Genomic DNA, 21,586 nt, shown 5'->3' with positions numbered 1-21,586 from the left:
TTATGTTGGTTCATTCTGGAAGTGACTTGTGCGGATGGAATATGTAATTTTCGATTTTTTCGGGAACGACTTAAGCGATTTGAAATCGGATTGATTCATTTGAAAGCTAATAACAATATCTACAATTCCATACTGGTTTTGTCTACCTAGCTCTCACAGTTTCCGAGATATAGAATAATTTTTTGTTGGTTCATTCTGGAAGTGACTTGTGCGGATGGAATACATAATTTTCGTTTTTCGCGGAAACGACTTAAGCGATTTGCAATCGGATTGATTCATTTGAAAGCCAATAAAAATATCTACAATTTTATACTGGTTTTGTCTACCTAGCACTCACAGTTTCCAAGATATAGAATAATTTTATGTTGGTTCATTCTGGAAGTGACTTGTGCGGATGGAATATGTAATTTTCGTTTTTCTCGGAAACGACTTAAACGATTTGCAATCGGATTGATTTATTTAAAAGCCAATAATAATATCTACAATTCCATACTGGTTTTATCTACCTAGCACTCACAGTTTCCGAGATATAGAATAATTTTATGTTGGTTCATTCTGGAAGTGACTTGTGCGGATGGAACATGTAATTTTCGTTTTTCTCTGAAACGACTTAAGCGATTTGCAATCGGATTGATTCATTTAAAAGCCAATAATAATATCTACAATTCCATACTGATTTTATCTACCTAGCACTCACAGTTTCCGAGATATAGAATAATTTTATGTTGGTTCATTCTGGAAGTGACTTGTGCGGATGGAATATGTAATTTTCGTTTTTCTCGGAAACGACTTAAGCGATTTGCAATCGGATTGATTCATTTGAAAGCCAATAATAATATCTACAATTTCATACTGGTTTTGTCTACCTAGCACTCACAGTTTCCGAGATATAGAATAATTTTATGTTGGTTCATTCTGGATGTGACTTGTGCGGATGGAATATGTAATTTTCGTTTTTCTCGGAAACGACTTAAGCGATTTGCAATCGGATTGATTCATTTGAAAATAATAATAATATTTACAATTCCATACTGGTTTTGTCTATCTAGTACTCACAGTTTCCGAGATATAGATTAATTTAATGTTGGTTCATTCTGGAAGTGACTTGTGCGGATGGAATATGAAATTTTCGTTTTTCTCGGAAACGACTTAAGCGATTTGCAATCGGATTGATTCATTTGAAAGCCAATAATAATATCTACAATTCCATACTAGTTTTGTCTACCTAGCACTCAAAGTTTCCAAGATATAGAATAATTTTATGTTGGTTCATTCTGAAAGTGGAATATGTAATTTTCGTTTTTCTCGGAAACGACTTAAGCGATTTGCAATCGGATTGATTCATTTGAAAGCCAATAATAATATCTACAATTCCATACTGGTTTTGTCTACCTTGCACTTACCGTTTCCGAGATATTGATTATTTTTATGTTTGGTCATTCTGGAAGTGACTTGTGCAGATGGAATATGTAATTTTCAATTTTCTCGGAAACGACTTAAGCGATTTGCAATCGGATTGATTCATTTGAAAGCCAATAATAATATCTACAATTCTATACTGGTTTTGTCAATCTAGCTCTTACCGTTTTCGAGATATAGATTATTTTTAGGTTGGGTCATTCTGGAAGTGACTTGTGCAGATGGAATATGTAATTTTCGATTTTCTCGGAAACGACTTAAGCGATTTGCAATCGGATTGATTCATTTGAAAGCCAATAATAATATCTACAATTCCATACTGGTTTTGTCTACCTAGCACTTACAGTTTCCAAGATATAGAATAATTGTATGTTGGTTCATTCTGGAAGTGACTTGTGCGGATGGAATATGTAATTTTCGTTTTTCTCGGAAACGACTTAAGCGATTTGCAATCGGATTGATTCATTTGAAAGCCAATAATAATATCTACAATTTCATACTGGTTTTGTCTACCTAGCACTCACAGTTTCCGAGATATAGAATATTTTTATGTTGGTTCATTCTGGAAGTGACTTGTGCGGATGGAATATGTAATTTTCGTTTTTCTCGCAAACGACTTAAGCGATTTGCAATCGGATTGATTCATTTGAAAGCCAATAATAATATTTACAATTCCATACTGGTTTTGTCTACCTAGTACTCACAGTTTCCGAGATATAGAATAATTTTATGTTGGTTCATTCTGGAAGTGACTTGTGCGGATGGAATATGTAATTTTCGATTTTTTCGGGAACGACTTAAGCGATTTGAAATCGGATTGATTCATTTGAAAGCCAATAACAATATCTACAATTCCATACTGGTTTTGTCTACCTAGCTCTCACAGTTTCCGAGATATAGAATAATTTTTTGTTGGTTCATTCTGGAAGTGACTTGTGTGGATGGAATACATAATTTTCGTTTTTCGCGGAAACGACTTAAGCGATTTGCAATCGGATTGATTCATTTGAAAGCCAATAAAAATATCTACAATTTTATACTGGTTTTGTCTACCTAGCACTCACAGTTTCCAAGATATAGAATAATTTTATGTTGGTTCATTCTGGAAGTGACTTGTGCGGATGGAATATGTAATTTTCGTTTTTCTCGGAAACGACTTAAACGATTTGCAATCGGATTGATTTATTTAAAAGCCAATAATAATATCTACAATTCCATACTGGTTTTATCTACCTAGCACTCACAGTTTCCGAGATATAGAATAATTTTATATTGGTTCATTCTGGAAGTGACTTGTGCGGATGGAATATGTAATTTTCGTTTTTCTCTGAAACGACTTAAGCGATTTGCAATCGGATTGATTCATTTAAAAGCCAATAATAATATCTACAATTCCATACTGGTTTTATCTACCTAGCACTCACAGTTTCCGAGATATAGAATAATTTTATGTTGGTTCATTCTGGAAGTGACTTGTGCGGATGGAATATGTAATTTTCGTTTTTCTCGGAAACGACTTAAGCGATTTGCAATCGGATTGATTCATTTGAAAGCCAATAATAATATATACAATTTCATACTGGTTTTGTCAACCTAGCACTCACAGTTTCCGAGATATAGAATAATTTTATGTTGGTTCATTCTGGAAGTGACTTGTGCGGATGGAATATGTAATTTTCGTTTTTCTCGGAAACGACTTAAGCGATTTGCAATCGGATTGATTCATTTGAAAGCCAACAATAATATTTACAATTCCATACTGGTTTTGTCTATCTAGTACTCACAGTTTCCGAGATATAGAATAATTTAATGTTGGTTCATTCTGGAAGTGACTTGTGCGGATGGAATATGAAATTTTCGTTTTTCTCGGAAACGACTTAAGCGATTTGCAATCGGATTGATTCATTTGAAAGCCAATAATAATATCTACAATTCCATACTAGTTTTGTCTACCTAGCACTCAAAGTTTCCAAGATATAGAATAATTGTATGTTGGTTCATTCTGAAAGTGACTTGTTCGGATGGAATATGTAATTTTCGTTTTTCTCGGAAACGACTTAAGCGATTTGCAATCGGATTGATTCATTTGAAAGCCAATAATAATATCTACAATTCCATACTGGTTTTGTCTACCTTGCACTTACCGTTTCCGAGATATTGATTATTTTTATGTTTGGTCATTCTGGAAGTGACTTGTGCAGATGGAATATGTAATTTTCGATTTTCTCGGAAACGACTTAAGCGATTTGCAATCGGATTGATTCATTTGAAAGCCAATAATAATATCTACAATTCCATACTGGTTTTGTCAATCTAGCTCTTACCGTTTTCGAGATATAGATTATTTTTAGGTTGGGTCATTCTGGAAGTGACTTGTGCAGATGGAATATGTAATTTTCGATTTTCTCGGAAACGACTTAAGCGATTTGCAATCGGATTGATTCATTTGAAAGCCAATAATAATATCTACAATTCCATACTGGTTTTGTCTACCTAGCACTTACCGTTTCCGAGATATTGATTATTTTTAGGTTTGGTCATTCTGGAAGTGACTTGTGCGGATGGAATATGTAATTTTCGTTTTTCTCGGAAACGACTTAAGCGATTTGAAATCGGATTGATTCATTTGAAAGCCAATAATAATATCAACAATTCCATACTGGTTTTTTCTACCTAGCACTCACAGTTTCCGAGATATAGAATAATTTTATGTTGGTTCATTCTGGAAGTGACTTGTGCGGATGGAATATGTAATTTTCGTTTTTCTCGGAAACGACTTAACCGATTTGCAATTGGATTGATTTGTTTGAAAGCCAATAATAATATCTACAATTCCATACTGGTTATGTCTACCTAGCACTTACCGTTTCCGAGTAATAGATTATTTTATGTTGGGTCATTCTGGAAGTGACTTGTGCGGATGGAATATGTAATTTTCGTTTTTCTCGGAAACGACTTAAGCGATTTGCAATCGGATTGATTCATTTGAAAGCCAATAATAATATCTACAATTCCATACTGGTTTTGTCAACCTAGCACTCACAGTTTCCAAGATATAGAATAATTGTATGTTGGTTCATTCTGGAAGTGACTTGTGCGGATGGAATATGTAATTTTCGTTTTTCTCGGAAACGACTTAAGCGATTTGCAATCGGATTGATTCATTTGAAAGCCAATAATAATATCTACAATTTCATACTGGTTTTGTCTACCTAGCACTCACAGTTTCCGAGATATAGAATATTTTTATGTTGGTTCATTCTGGAAGTGACTTGTGCGGATGGAATATGTAATTTTCGTTTTTCTCGCAAACGACTTAAGCGATTTGCAATCGGATTGATTCATTTGAAAGCCAATAATAATATTTACAATTCCATACTGGTTTTGTCTACCTAGTACTCACAGTTTCCGAGATATAGAATAATTTTTTGTTGGTTCATTCTGGAAGTGACTTGTGCGGATGGAATATGTAATTTTCGTTTTTCTCGGAAACGACTTAAGCGATTTGCAATCGGATTGATTCATTTGAAAGCCAATAATAATATCTACAATTCCATACTAGTTTTGTCTACCTAGCACTCAAAGTTTCCAAGATATAGAATAATTGTATGTTGGTTCATTCTGGAAGTGACTTGTGCGGATGGAATATGTAATTTTCGTTTTTCTCGGAAACGACTTAAGCGATTTGCAATCGGATTGATTCATTTGAAAGCCAATAATAATATCTACAATTCCATACTGGTTTTGTCTACCTTGCACTTACCGTTTCCGAGATATTGATTATTTTTATGTTTGGTCATTCTGGAAGTGACTTGTGCAGATGGAATATGTAATTTTCGATTTTCTCGGAAACGACTTAAGCGATTTGCAATCGGATTGATTCATTTGAAAGCCAATAATAATATCTACAATTCTATACTGGTTTTGTCAATCTAGCGCTTACCGTTTTCGAGATATAGATTATTTTTAGGTTGGGTCATTCTGGAAGTGACTTGTGCAGATGGAATATGTAATTTTCGATTTTCTCGGAAACTACTTAAGCGATTTGCAATCGGATTGATTCATTTGAAAGCCAATAATAATATCTACAATTCCATACTGGTTTTGTCTACCTAGCACTCACAGTTTCCGAGATATAGTATAATTTTATGTTGGTTCATTCTGGAAGTGACTTGTGCGGATGGAATATGTAATTTTCGTTTTTCTCGGAAACGACTTAACCGATTTGCAATTGGATTGATTTGTTTGAAAGCCAATAACAATATCTACAATTCCATACTGGTTATGTCTACCTAGCACTTACCGTTTCCGAGTTATAGATTATTTTATGTTGGGTCATTCTGGAAGTGTCTTGTGCGGATGGAATATGTAATTTTCGTTTTTCTCGGAAACGACTTAAGCGATTTGCAATCGGATTGATTCATTTGAAAGCCAATAATAATATCTACAATTCCATACTGGTTTTGTCAACCTAGCACTCACAGTTTCCAAGATATAGAATAATTGTATGTTGGTTCATTCTGGAAGTGACTTGTGCGGATGGAATATGTAATTTTCGTTTTTCTCGGAAACGACTTAAGCGATTTGCAATCGGATTGATTCATTTGAAAGCCAATAATAATATCTACAATTCCATACTGGTTTTTTCTACCTAGCACTCACAGTTTCCGAGATATAGTATAATTTTATGTTGGTTCAATCTGGAAGTGACTTGTGCGGATGGAATATGTAATTTTCGATTTTTTCGGGAACGACTTAAGCGATTTGAAATCGGATTGATTCATTTGAAAGCCAATAACAATATCTAAAATTCTATACTGGTTTTGTTTACCTAGCACTTACCGTTTCCGAGAGATAGATTATTTTTAGGTTGGGTCATTCTGGAAGTGACTTGTGCGGATGGAATATGTAATTTTCGTTTTTCTCGGAAACGACTTAAGCGATTTGCAATCGGATTGATTCATTTGAAAGCCAATAATAATATCTACAATTACATACTGGTTTTGTCTACCTAGCACTTACAGTTTCCGAGATATTGATTATTTTTAGGTTTGGTCATTCTGAAAGTGACTTCTGCATATGGAATATATAATTTTCGATTTTCTCGGAAACGACTTAAGCGATTTGCAATCGGATTGATTCATTTGAAAGCCAATAATAATATCTACAATTCCATACTGGTTTTGTCTACCTAGCACTCACAGTTTCCAAGATATAGAATAATTGTATGTTGGTTCATTCTGGAAGTGACTTGTGCGTATGGAATATGTAATTTTCGATTTTCTCGTAAACGACTTAAACGATTTGCAATCGGATTGATTCATTTGAAAGCCAATAATAATATCTACAATTCCATACTGGGTTTGTCTACCTAGCACTCACAGTTTCCGAGATATAGAATAATTTTATGTTGGTTCATTCTGGAAGTGACTTGTGCGGATGGAATATGTAATTTTCGTTTTTCTCGGAAACGACTTAACCGATTTGCAATTGGATTGATTTGTTTGAAAGCCAATAATAATATCTACAATTCCATACTGGTTATGTCTACCTAGCACTTACCGTTTCCGAGTTATAGATTATTTTATGTTGGGTCATTCTGGAAGTGACTTGTGCGGATGGAATATGTAATTTTCGTTTTTCTCGGAAACGACTTAAGCGATTTGCAATCGGATTGATTCATTTGAAAGCCAATAATAATATCTACAATTCCATACTGGTTTTGTCAACCTAGCACTCACAGTTTCCAAGATATAGAATAATTGTATGTTGGTTCATTCTGGAAGTGACTTGTGCGGATGGAATATGTAATTTTCGTTTTTCTCGGAAACGACTTAAGCGATTTGCAATCGGATTGATTCATTTGAAAGCCAATAATAATATCTACAATTCCATACTGGTTTTTTCTACCTAGCACTCACAGTTTCCGAGATATAGTATAATTTTATGTTGGTTCATTCTGGAAGTGACTTGTGCGGATGGAATATGTAATTTTCGTTTTTCTCGGAAACGACTTAACCGATTTGCAATTGGATTGATTTGTTTGAAAGCCAATAATAATATCTACAATTCCATACTGGTTATGTCTACCTAGCACTTACCGTTTCCGAGTTATAGATTATTTTATGTTGGGTCATTCTGGAAGTGACTTGTATGGATGGAATATGTAATTTTCGATTTTCTCGGAAACGACTTAAGCGATTTGCAATCGAATTGATTCATTTGAAAGCCAATAATAATATCTACAATTCAATACTGGTTTTGTCAATCTAGCTCTTACCGTTTCCGAGATATAGATTATTTTTAGGTTGGGTCATTCTGGAAGTGACTTGTGCGGATGGAATATGTAATTTTCGTTTTTCTCGGAAACGACTTAAGCGATTTGCAATCGGATTGATTCATTTGAAAGCCAATAATAATATCTACAATTCCATACTGGTTTTGTCTACCTAGCACTTACCGTTTCCGAGATATTGATTATTTTTAGGTTTGGTCATTCTGGAAGTAACTTGTGCAGATGGAATATGTAATTTTCGATTTTTTCGGGAACGACTTAAGCGATTTGAAATCGGATTGATTCATTTGAAAGCCAATAACAATATCTACAATTCCATACTGGTTTTGTCTACCTGGCACTTACCGTTTCCGAGATATTGATTATTTTTAGGTTTGGTCATTCTGGAAGTGACTTGTGCAGATGGAATATGTAATTTTCGATTTTCTCGGGAACGACTTAAGCGATTTGCAATCGGATTGATTCATTTGAAAGCCAATAATAATATCTACAATTCAATACTGGTTTTGTCAATCTAGCTCTTACCGTTTCCGAGATATATATTATTTTTAGGTTGGGTCATTCTGGAAGTGACTTGTGCGGATGGAATATGTAATTTTCGTTTTTCTCGGAAACGACTTAAGCGATTTGCAATCGAATTGATTCATTTGAAAGCCAATAATAATATTTACAATTCCATACTGGTTTTGTCTACCTAGGTCTTACCGTTTCCGAGATATTGATTATTTTTAGGTTTGGTCATTCTGGAAGTAACTTGTGCAGATGGAATATGTAATTTTCGATTTTTTCGGGAACGACTTAAGCGATTTGAAATCGGATTGATTCATTTGAAAGCCAATAACAATATCTACAATTCCATACTGGTTTTGTCTACCTGGCACTTACCGTTTCCGAGATATTGATTATTTTTAGGTTTGGTCATTCTGGAAGTGACTTGTGCAGATGGAATATGTAATTTTCGATTTTCTCGGGAACGACTTAAGCGATTTGCAATCGGATTGATTCATTTGAAAGCCAATAATAATATCTACAATTCAATACTGGTTTTGTCAATCTAGCTCTTACCGTTTCCGAGATATATATTATTTTTAGGTTGGGTCATTCTGGAAGTGACTTGTGCAGATGGAATATGTAATTTTCGATTTTCTCGGGAACGACTTAAGCGATTTGCAATCGGATTGATTCATTTGAAAGCCAATAATAATATTTACAATTCCATACTGGTTTTGTCTACCTAGTACTCACAGTTTCCGAGATATAGAATAATTTTTTGTTGGTTCATTCTGGAAGTGACTTGTGCGGATGGAATATGTAATTTTCGTTTTTCTCGGAAACGACTTAAGCGATTTGCAATCGGATTGATTCATTTGAAAGCCAATAATAATATCTACAATTCCATACTAGTTTTGTCTACCTAGCACTCAAAGTTTCCAAGATATAGAATAATTGTATGTTGGTTCATTCTGGAAGTGACTTGTGCGGATGGAATATGTAATTTTCGTTTTTCTCGGAAACGACTTAAGCGATTTGCAATCGGATTGATTCATTTGAAAGCCAATAATAATATCTACAATTCCATACTGGTTTTGTCTACCTTGCACTTACCGTTTCCGAGATATTGATTATTTTTATGTTTGGTCATTCTGGAAGTGACTTGTGCAGATGGAATATGTAATTTTCGATTTTCTCGGAAACGACTTAAGCGATTTGCAATCGGATTGATTCATTTGAAAGCCAATAATAATATCTACAATTCTATACTGGTTTTGTCAATCTAGCGCTTACCGTTTTCGAGATATAGATTATTTTTAGGTTGGGTCATTCTGGAAGTGACTTGTGCAGATGGAATATGTAATTTTCGATTTTCTCGGAAACTACTTAAGCGATTTGCAATCGGATTGATTCATTTGAAAGCCAATAATAATATCTACAATTCCATACTGGTTTTGTCTACCTAGCACTCACAGTTTCCGAGATATAGTATAATTTTATGTTGGTTCATTCTGGAAGTGACTTGTGCGGATGGAATATGTAATTTTCGTTTTTCTCGGAAACGACTTAACCGATTTGCAATTGGATTGATTTGTTTGAAAGCCAATAACAATATCTACAATTCCATACTGGTTATGTCTACCTAGCACTTACCGTTTCCGAGTTATAGATTATTTTATGTTGGGTCATTCTGGAAGTGTCTTGTGCGGATGGAATATGTAATTTTCGTTTTTCTCGGAAACGACTTAAGCGATTTGCAATCGGATTGATTCATTTGAAAGCCAATAATAATATCTACAATTCCATACTGGTTTTGTCAACCTAGCACTCACAGTTTCCAAGATATAGAATAATTGTATGTTGGTTCATTCTGGAAGTGACTTGTGCGGATGGAATATGTAATTTTCGTTTTTCTCGGAAACGACTTAAGCGATTTGCAATCGGATTGATTCATTTGAAAGCCAATAATAATATCTACAATTCCATACTGGTTTTTTCTACCTAGCACTCACAGTTTCCGAGATATAGTATAATTTTATGTTGGTTCATTCTGGAAGTGACTTGTGCGGATGGAATATGTAATTTTCGATTTTTTCGGGAACGACTTAAGCGATTTGAAATCGGATTGATTCATTTGAAAGCCAATAACAATATCTAAAATTCTATACTGGTTTTGTTTACCTAGCACTTACCGTTTCCGAGAGATAGATTATTTTTAGGTTGGGTCATTCTGGAAGTGACTTGTGCGGATGGAATATGTAATTTTCGTTTTTCTCGGAAACGACTTAAGCGATTTGCAATCGGATTGATTCATTTGAAAGCCAATAATAATATCTACAATTACATACTGGTTTTGTCTACCTAGCACTTACAGTTTCCGAGATATTGATTATTTTTAGGTTTGGTCATTCTGAAAGTGACTTCTGCATATGGAATATATAATTTTCGATTTTCTCGGAAACGACTTAAGCGATTTGCAATCGGATTGATTCATTTGAAAGCCAATAATAATATCTACAATTCCATACTGGTTTTGTCTACCTAGCACTCACAGTTTCCAAGATATAGAATAATTGTATGTTGGTTCATTCTGGAAGTGACTTGTGCGTATGGAATATGTAATTTTCGATTTTCTCGTAAACGACTTAAACGATTTGCAATCGGATTGATTCATTTGAAAGCCAATAATAATATCTACAATTCCATACTGGGTTTGTCTACCTAGCACTCACAGTTTCCGAGATATAGAATAATTTTATGTTGGTTCATTCTGGAAGTGACTTGTGCGGATGGAATATGTAATTTTCGTTTTTCTCGGAAACGACTTAACCGATTTGCAATTGGATTGATTTGTTTGAAAGCCAATAATAATATCTACAATTCCATACTGGTTATGTCTACCTAGCACTTACCGTTTCCGAGTTATAGATTATTTTATGTTGGGTCATTCTGGAAGTGACTTGTGCGGATGGAATATGTAATTTTCGTTTTTCTCGGAAACGACTTAAGCGATTTGCAATCGGATTGATTCATTTGAAAGCCAATAATAATATCTACAATTCCATACTGGTTTTGTCAACCTAGCACTCACAGTTTCCAAGATATAGAATAATTGTATGTTGGTTCATTCTGGAAGTGACTTGTGCGGATGGAATATGTAATTTTCGTTTTTCTCGGAAACGACTTAAGCGATTTGCAATCGGATTGATTCATTTGAAAGCCAATAATAATATCTACAATTCCATACTGGTTTTTTCTACCTAGCACTCACAGTTTCCGAGATATAGTATAATTTTATGTTGGTTCATTCTGGAAGTGACTTGTGCGGATGGAATATGTAATTTTCGTTTTTCTCGGAAACGACTTAACCGATTTGCAATTGGATTGATTTGTTTGAAAGCCAATAATAATATCTACAATTCCATACTGGTTATGTCTACCTAGCACTTACCGTTTCCGAGTTATAGATTATTTTATGTTGGGTCATTCTGGAAGTGACTTGTATGGATGGAATATGTAATTTTCGATTTTCTCGGAAACGACTTAAGCGATTTGCAATCGAATTGATTCATTTGAAAGCCAATAATAATATCTACAATTCAATACTGGTTTTGTCAATCTAGCTCTTACCGTTTCCGAGATATAGATTATTTTTAGGTTGGGTCATTCTGGAAGTGACTTGTGCGGATGGAATATGTAATTTTCGTTTTTCTCGGAAACGACTTAAGCGATTTGCAATCGGATTGATTCATTTGAAAGCCAATAATAATATCTACAATTCCATACTGGTTTTGTCTACCTAGCACTTACCGTTTCCGAGATATTGATTATTTTTAGGTTTGGTCATTCTGGAAGTGACTTGTGCGGATGGAATATCTAATTTTCGTTTTTCTCGGAAACGACTTAAGCGATTTGCAATTGGATTGATTTGTTTGAAAGCCAATAATAATATCTACAATTCAATACTGGTTATGTCTACCTAGCACTTGCCGTTTCCGAGTTATAGATTATTTTATGTTGGGTCATTCTGGAAGTGACTTGTGCATATGGAATATGTAATTTTCGTTTTTCTCGGAAACGGCTTAAGCGATTTGCAATCGGATTGATTCATTTGAAAGCCAATAATAATATCTACAATTTCATACTGGTTTTGTCTACCTAGCATTCACAGTTTCCGAGATATAGACTAATTTTATGTTGGGTCATTCTGGAAGTGACTTGTGCGGATGGAATATGTAATTTTCGTTTTTCTCGGAAACGACTTAAGTGATTTGCAATCGGATTGATTCATTTGAAAGCCAATAACAATGTCTACAATTCCATACTGGTTTTGTCTACCTAGGTCTTACCGTTTCCGAGATATAGATTATTTTTAGGTTGGGTCATTCTGGAAGTGACTTGTGTGGATGGAATATGTAATTTTCGATTTTCTCGGAAACGTCTAAGCGATTTGCAATCGAATTGATTCATTTGAAAGCCAATAATAATATCTACAATTCAATACTGGTTATGTCTACCTAGCACTTACCGTTTCCGAGTTATAGATTATTTTATGTTGGGTCATTCTGGAAGTGACTTGTGCGGATGGAATATGTAATTTTCGTGTTTCTCGGAAACGACTTAAGCGATTTGAAATCGGATTGATTCATTTGAAAGCCAATAATAATATCTACAATTTCATACTGGTTTTGTCTACCTTGCACTCACAGTTTCCGCGATATAGACTAATTTTATGTTGGGTCATTCTGGAAGTGACTTGTGCGGATGGAATATGTAATTTTCGTTTTTCTCGGAAACGACTTAAGCGATTTGCAAACGGATTGATTCATTTGAAAGCCAATAATAATATCTACAATTCCATACTGGTTTTGTCTACCTAGTACTCACAGTTTCCGAGATATAGAATAATTTTATGTTGGTTCATTCTGGAAGTGACTTGTGCGTATGCAATATGTAATTTTCGTTTTTCTCAGAAACGAGTTAAGCGATTTGCAATCGGATTGATTCATTTGAAAGCCAATAATAATATCTACAATTCCATACTGGTTTTGTCAACCTAGCACTCACAGTTTTCAAGATATAGAATAATTGTATGTTGGTTCATTCTGGAAGTGACTTGTGCGGATGGAATATGTAATTTTCGTTTTTCTCGGAAACGACTTAAGCGATTTGCAATCGGATTGATTCATTTGAAAGCCAATAATAATATCTACAATTGCATACTGGTTTTTTCTACCTAGCACTCACAGTTTCCGAGATATAGTATAATTTTATGTTGGTTCATTCTGGAAGTGACTTGTGCGGATGGAATATGTACTTTTCGTTTTTCTCGGAAACGACTTAACCGATTTGCAATTGGATTGATTTGTTTGAAAGCCAATAATAATATGTACAATTCCATACTGGTTATGTCTACCTAGCACTTATCGTTTCCGAGTTATAGATTATTTTATGTTGGGTCATTCTGGAAGTGACTTGTATGGATGGAATATGTAATTTTCGATTCATTCTGGAAGTGACTTGTGCGGATGGAATATGTAATTTTCGTTTTTCTCGGAAACGACTTAAGCGATTTGCAATCGGATTGATTCATTTGAAAGCCAATAATAATATCTACAATTCCATACTGGTTTTTTCTACCTAGCACTCACAGTTTCCGAGATATAGTATAATTTTATGTTGGTTCATTCTGGAAGTGACTTGTGCGGATGGAAATGTACTTTTCGTTTTTCTCGGAAACGTCTTAACCGATTTGCAATTGGATTGATTTGTTTGAAAGCCAATAATAATATGTACAATTCCATACTGGTTTTGTCTACCTTGCACTCACAGTTTCCGCGATATAGACTAATTTTATGTTGGGTCATTCTGGAAGTGACTTGTGCGGATGGAATATGTAATTTTCGTTTTTCTCGGAAACGACTTAAGCGATTTGCAATCGGATTGATTCATTTGAAAGCCAATAATAATATCTACAATTCCATACTGGTTTTGTCTACCTAGCACTCACAGTTTCCGAGATATGGAATATTTTTATGTTGGTTCATTCTGGAAGTGACTTGTGCGAATGGAATATGTAATTTTCGTTTTTCTCGCAAACGACTTAAGCGATTTGCAATCGGATTGATTCATTTGAAAGCCAATAATAATATTTACAATTCCATACTGGTTTTGTCTACCTAGTACTCACAGTTTCCGAGATATAGAATAATTTTATGTTGGTTCATTCTGGAAGTGACTTGTGCGTATGCAATATGTAATTTTCGTTTTTCTCAGAAACGAGTTAAGCGATTTGCAATCGGATTGATTCATTTGAAAGCCAATAATAATATCTACAATTCCATACTGGTTTTGTCAACCTAGCACTCACAGTTTCCAAGATATAGAATAATTGTATGTTGGTTCATTCTGGAAGTGACTTGTGTGGATGGAATATGTAATTTTCGTTTTTCTCGGAAACGACTTAAGCGATTTGCAATCGGATTGATTCATTTGAAAGCCAATAATAATATCTACAATTCCATACTGGTTTTTTCTACCTAGCACTCACAGTTTCCGAGATATAGTATAATTTTATGTTGGTTCATTCTGGAAGTGACTTGTGCGGATGGAATATGTACTTTTCGTTTTTCTCGGAAACGTCTTAACCGATTTGCAATTGGATTGATTTGTTTGAAAGCCAATAATAATATGTACAATTCCATACTGGTTATGTCTACCTAGCACTTACCGTTTCCGAGTTATAGATTATTTTATGTTGGGTCATTCTGGAAGTGACTTGTATGGATGGAATATGTAATTTTCGATTCATTCTGGAAGTGACTTGTGCGGATGGAATATGTAATTTTCGTTTTTCTCGGAAACGACTTAAGCGATTTGCAATCGGATTGATTCATTTGAAAGCCAATAATAATATCTACAATTCCATACTGGTTTTTTCTACCTAGCACTCACAGTTTCCGAGATATAGTATAATTTTATGTTGGTTCATTCTGGAAGTGACTTGTGCGGATGGAAATGTACTTTTCGTTTTTCTCGGAAACGTCTTAACCGATTTGCAATTGGATTGATTTGTTTGAAAGCCAATAATAATATGTACAATTCCATACTGGTTATGTCTACCTAGCACTTACCGTTTCCGAGTTATAGATTATTTTATGTTGGGTCATTCTGGAAGTGACTTGTATGGATGGAATATGTAATTTTCGATTTTCTCGGAAACGACTTAAGCGATTTGCAATCGGATTGATTCATTTGAAAGCCAATAATAATATCTACAATTCAATACTGGTTTTGTCAATCTACCTCTTACCGTTTCCGAGATATAGATTATTTTTATGTTGGGTCATTCTGGAAGTGACTTGTGCGGATGGAATATGTAATTTTCGTTTTTCTCGGAAACGACTTAAGCGATTTGCAATCGGATTGATTCATTTGAAAGCCAATAATAATATCTACAATTCCATACTGGTTTTGTCTACCTAGCACTTACCGTTTCCGAGATATTGTTTATTTTTAGGTTTGGTCATTCTGGAAGTAACTTGTGCAGATGGAATATGTAATTTTCGATTTTTTCGGGAACGACTTAAGCGATTTGAAATCGGATTGATTCATTTGAAAGCCAATAACAATATCTACAATTCCATACTGGTTTTGTCTACCTAGGTCTTACCGTTTCCGAGATATAGATTATTTTTAGGTTGGGTCATTCTGGAAGTGACTTGTGTGGATGGAATATGTAATTTTCGATTTTCTCGGAAACGTCTTAAGCGATTTGCAATCGGATTGATTCATTTGAAAGCCAATAATAATATCTACAATTCAATACTGGTTTTGTCAATCTAGCTCTTACCGTTTCCGAGTTATAGATTATTTTATGTTGGGTCATTCTGGAAGTGACTTGTGCGGATGGAATATGTAATTTTCGTTTTTCTCGGAAACGTCTTAACCGATTTGCAATTGGATTGATTTGTTTGAAAGCCAATAATAATATGTACAATTCCATACTGGTTTTGTCTACCTTGCACTCACAGTTTCCGCGATATAGACTAATTTTATGTTGGGTCATTCTGGAAGTGACTTGTGCGGATGGAATATGTAATTTTCGTTTTTCTCGGAAACGACTTAAGCGATTTGCAATCGGATTGATTCATTTGAAAGCCAATAATAATATCTACAATTCCATACTGGTTTTGTCTACCTAGCACTCACAGTTTCCGAGATATGGAATATTTTTATGTTGGTTCATTCTGGAAGTGACTTGTGCGAATGGAATATGTAATTTTCGTTTTTCTCGCAAACGACTTAAGCGATTTGCAATCGGATTGATTCATTTGAAAGCCAATAATAATATTTACAATTCCATACTGGTTTTGTCTACCTAGTACTCACAGTTTCCGAGATATAGAATAATTTTATGTTGGTTCATTCTGGAAGTGACTTGTGCGTATGCAATATGTAATTTTCGTTTTTCTCAGAAACGAGTTAAGCGATTTGCAATCGGATTGATTCATTTGAAAGCCAATAATAATATCTACAATTCCATACTGGTTTTGTCAACCTAGCACTCACAGTTTCCAAGATATAGAATAATTGTATGTTGGTTCATTCTGGAAGTGACTTGTGCGGATGGAATATGTAATTTTCGTTTTTCTCGGAAACGACTTAAGCGATTTGCAATCGGATTGATTCATTTGAAAGCCAATAATAATATCTACAATTCCATACTGGTTTTTTCTACCTAGCACTCACAGTTTCCGAGATATAGTATAATTTTATGTTGGTTCATTCTGGAAGTGACTTGTGCGGATGGAATATGTACTTTTCGTTTTTCTCGGAAACGTCTTAACCGATTTGCAATTGGATTGATTTGTTTGAAAGCCAATAATAATATGTACAATTCCATACTGGTTATGTCTACCTAGCACTTACCGTTTCCGAGTTATAGATTATTTTATGTTGGGTCATTCTGGAAGTGACTTGTATGGATGGAATATGTAATTTTCGATTCATTCTGGAAGTGACTTGTGCGGATGGAATATGTAATTTTCGTTTTTCTCGGAAACGACTTAAGCGATTTGCAATCGGATTGATTCATTTGAAAGCCAATAATAATATCTACAATTCCATACTAGTTTTGTCTACCTAGCACTCAAAGTTTCCAAGATATAGAATAATTTTATGTTGGTTCATTCTGAAAGTGGAATATGTAATTTTCGTTTTTCTCGGAAACGACTTAAGCGATTTGCAATCGGATTGATTCATTTGAAAGCCAATAATAATATCTACAATTCCATACTGGTTTTTTCTACCTAGCACTCACAGTTTCCGAGATATAGTATATTTTTATGTTGGTTCATTCTGGAAGTGACTTGTGCGGATGGAAATGTACTTTTCGTTTTTCTCGGAAACGTCTTAACCGATTTGCAATTGGATTGATTTGTTTGAAAGCCAATAATAATATGTACAATTCCATACTGGTTATGTCTACCTAGCACTTACCGTTTCCGAGTTATAGATTATTTTATGTTGGGTCATTCTGGAAGTGACTTGTATGGATGGAATATGTAATTTTCGATTTTCTCGGAAACGACTTAAGCGATTTGCAATCGGATTGATTCATTTGAAAGCCAATAATAATATCTACAATTCAATACTGGTTTTGTCAATCTACCTCTTACCGTTTCCGAGATATAGATTATTTTTATGTTGGGTCATTCTGGAAGTGACTTGTGCGGATGGAATATGTAATTTTCGTTTTTCTCGGAAACGACTTAAGCGATTTGCAATCGGATTGATTCATTTGAAAGCCAATAATAATATCTACAATTCCATACTGGTTTTGTCTACCTAGCACTTACCGTTTCCGAGATATTGTTTATTTTTAGGTTTGGTCATTCTGGAAGTAACTTGTGCAGATGGAATATGTAATTTTCGATTTTTTCGGGAACGACTTAAGCGATTTGAAATCGGATTGATTCATTTGAAAGCCAATAACAATATCAACAATTCCATACTGGTTTTGTCTACCTAGGTCTTACCGTTTCCGATTGATTCATTTGAAAGCCAATAATAATATCTACAATTCCATACTGGTTTTGTCTACCTAGCACTTACCGTTTCCGAGATATTGTTTATTTTTAGGTTTGGTCATTCTGGAAGTAACTTGTGCAGATGGAATATGTAATTTTCGATTTTTTCGGGAACGACTTAAGCGATTTGAAATCGGATTGATTCATTTGAAAGCCAATAACAATATCTACAATTCCATACTGGTTTTGTCTACCTAGGTCTTACCGTTTCCGAGATATAGATTATTTTTAGGTTGGGTCATTCTGGAAGTGACTTGTGTGGATGGAATATGTAATTTTCGATTTTCTCGGAAACGTCTTAAGCGATTTGCAATCGGATTGATTCATTTGAAAGCCAATAATAATATCTACAATTCAATACTGGTTTTGTCAATCTAGCTCTTACCGTTTCCGAGTTATAGATTATTTTATGTTGGGTCATTCTGGAAGTGACTTGTGCGGATGGAATATGTAATTTTCGTTTTTCTCGGAAACGTCTTAACCGATTTGCAATTGGATTGATTTGTTTGAAAGCCAATAATAATATGTACAATTCCATACTGGTTTTGTCTACCTTGCACTCACAGTTTCCGCGATATAGACTAATTTTATGTTGGGTCATTCTGGAAGTGACTTGTGCGGATGGAATATGTAATTTTCGTTTTTCTCGGAAACGACTTAAGCGATTTGCAATCGGATTGATTCATTTGAAAGCCAATAATAATATCTACAATTCCATACTGGTTTTGTCTACCTAGCACTCACAGTTTCCGAGATATGGAATATTTTTATGTTGGTTCATTCTGGAAGTGACTTGTGCGAATGGAATATGTAATTTTCGTTTTTCTCGCAAACGACTTAAGCGATTTGCAATCGGATTGATTCATTTGAAAGCCAATAATAATATTTACAATTCCATACTGGTTTTGTCTACCTAGTACTCACAGTTTCCGAGATATAGAATAATTTTATGTTGGTTCATTCTGGAAGTGACTTGTGCGTATGCAATATGTAATTTTCGTTTTTCTCAGAAACGAGTTAAGCGATTTGCAATCGGATTGATTCATTTGAAAGCCAATAATAATATCTACAATTCCATACTGGTTTTGTCAACCTAGCACTCACAGTTTCCAAGATATAGAATAATTGTATGTTGGTTCATTCTGGAAGTGACTTGTGCGGATGGAATATGTAATTTTCGTTTTTCTCGGAAACGACTTAAGCGATTTGCAATCGGATTGATTCATTTGAAAGCCAATAATAATATCTACAATTCCATACTGGTTTTTTCTACCTAGCACTCACAGTTTCCGAGATATAGTATAATTTTATGTTGGTTCATTCTGGAAGTGACTTGTGCGGATGGAATATGTACTTTTCGTTTTTCTCGGAAACGTCTTAACCGATTTGCAATTGGATTGATTTGTTTGAAAGCCAATAATAATATGTACAATTCCATACTGGTTATGTCTACCTAGCACTTACCGTTTCCGAGTTATAGATTATTTTATGTTGGGTCATTCTGGAAGTGACTTGTATGGATGGAATATGTAATTTTCGATTCATTCTGGAAGTGACTTGTGCGGATGGAATATGTAATTTTCGTTTTTCTCGGAAACGACTTAAGCGATTTGCAATCGGATTGATTCATTTGAAAGCCAATAATAATATCTACAATTCCATACTAGTTTTGTCTACCTAGCACTCAAAGTTTCCAAGATATAGAATAATTTTATGTTGGTTCATTCTGAAAGTGGAATATGTAATTTTCGTTTTTCTCGGAAACGACTTAAGCGATTTGCAATCGGATTGATTCATTTGAAAGCCAATAATAATATCTACAATTCCATACTGGTTTTTTCTACCTAGCACTCACAGTTTCCGAGATATAGTATATTTTTATGTTGGTTCATTCTGGAAGTGACTTGTGCGGATGGAAATGTACTTTTCGTTTTTCTCGGAAACGTCTTAACCGATTTGCAATTGGATTGATTTGTTTGAAAGCCAATAATAATATGTACAATTCCATACTGGTTATGTCTACCTAGCACTTACCGTTTCCGAGTTATAGATTATTTTATGTTGGGTCATTCTGGAAGTGACTTGTATGGATGGAATATGTAATTTTCGATTTTCTCGGAAACGACTTAAGCGATTTGCAATCGGATTGATTCATTTGAAAGCCAATAATAATATCTACAATTCAATACTGGTTTTGTCAATCTACCTCTTACCGTTTCCGAGATATAGATTATTTTTATGTTGGGTCATTCTGGAAGTGACTTGTGCGGATGGAATATGTAATTTTCGTTTTTCTCGGAAACGACTTAAGCGATTTGCAATCGGATTGATTCATTTGAAAGCCAATAATAATATCTACAATTCCATACTGGTTTTGTCTACCTAGCACTTACCGTTTCCGAGATATTGTTTATTTTTAGGTTTGGTCATTCTGGAAGTAACTTGTGCAGATGGAATATGTAATTTTCGATTTTTTCGGGAACGACTTAAGCGATTTGAAATCGGATTGATTCATTTGAAAGCCAATAACAATATCTACAATTCCATACTGGTTTTGTCTACCTAGGTCTTACCGTTTCCGAGATATAGATTATTTTTAGGTTGGGTCATTCTGGAAGTGACTTGTGTGGATGGAATAGGTAATTTTCGATTTTCTCGGAAACGTCTTAAGCGATTTGCAATCGGATTGATTCATTTGAAAGCCAATAATAATATCTACAATTCAATACTGGTTTTGTCAATCTAGCTCTTACCGTTTCCGAGTTATAGATTATTTTTAGGTTGGGTCATTCTGGAAGTGACTTGTGCGGATGGAATATGTAATTTTCGTTTTTCTCGGAAACGACTTAAGCGATTTGCAATCGGATTGATTCATTTGAAAGCCAATAATAATATATACAATTTCATACTGGTTTTGTCACCTAGCACTCACAGTTTCCGAGATATAGACTAATTTTATGTTGGGTCATTCTGGAAGTGACTTGTGCGGATGGAATATGTAATTTTCGTTTTTCTCGGAAACGACTTAAGCGATTTGCAATCGGATTGATTTATTTGAAAGCCAATAATAATATCTACAATTCCATACTGGTTTTGTCTACCTAGCTTTTACCGTTTCCGAGATATTGATTATTTTTAGGTTTGGTCATTCTGGAAGTAACTTGTGCAGATGGAATAGGTAATTTTCGATTTTTTCGGGAACGACTTAAGCGATTTGCAATCGGATTGATTCATTTGAAAGCCATAACAATATCGACAATTACATACTGGTTTTGTCTATCTAGGTCTT

The sequence above is a fragment of the Stomoxys calcitrans genome, chromosome 2, assembly GCF_963082655.1.
Source record: "Stomoxys calcitrans chromosome 2, idStoCalc2.1, whole genome shotgun sequence".
NCBI classification, from domain to species: domain Eukaryota; kingdom Metazoa; phylum Arthropoda; class Insecta; order Diptera; family Muscidae; genus Stomoxys; species Stomoxys calcitrans.
Note: the sequence above shows the minus strand (reverse complement) of the source record.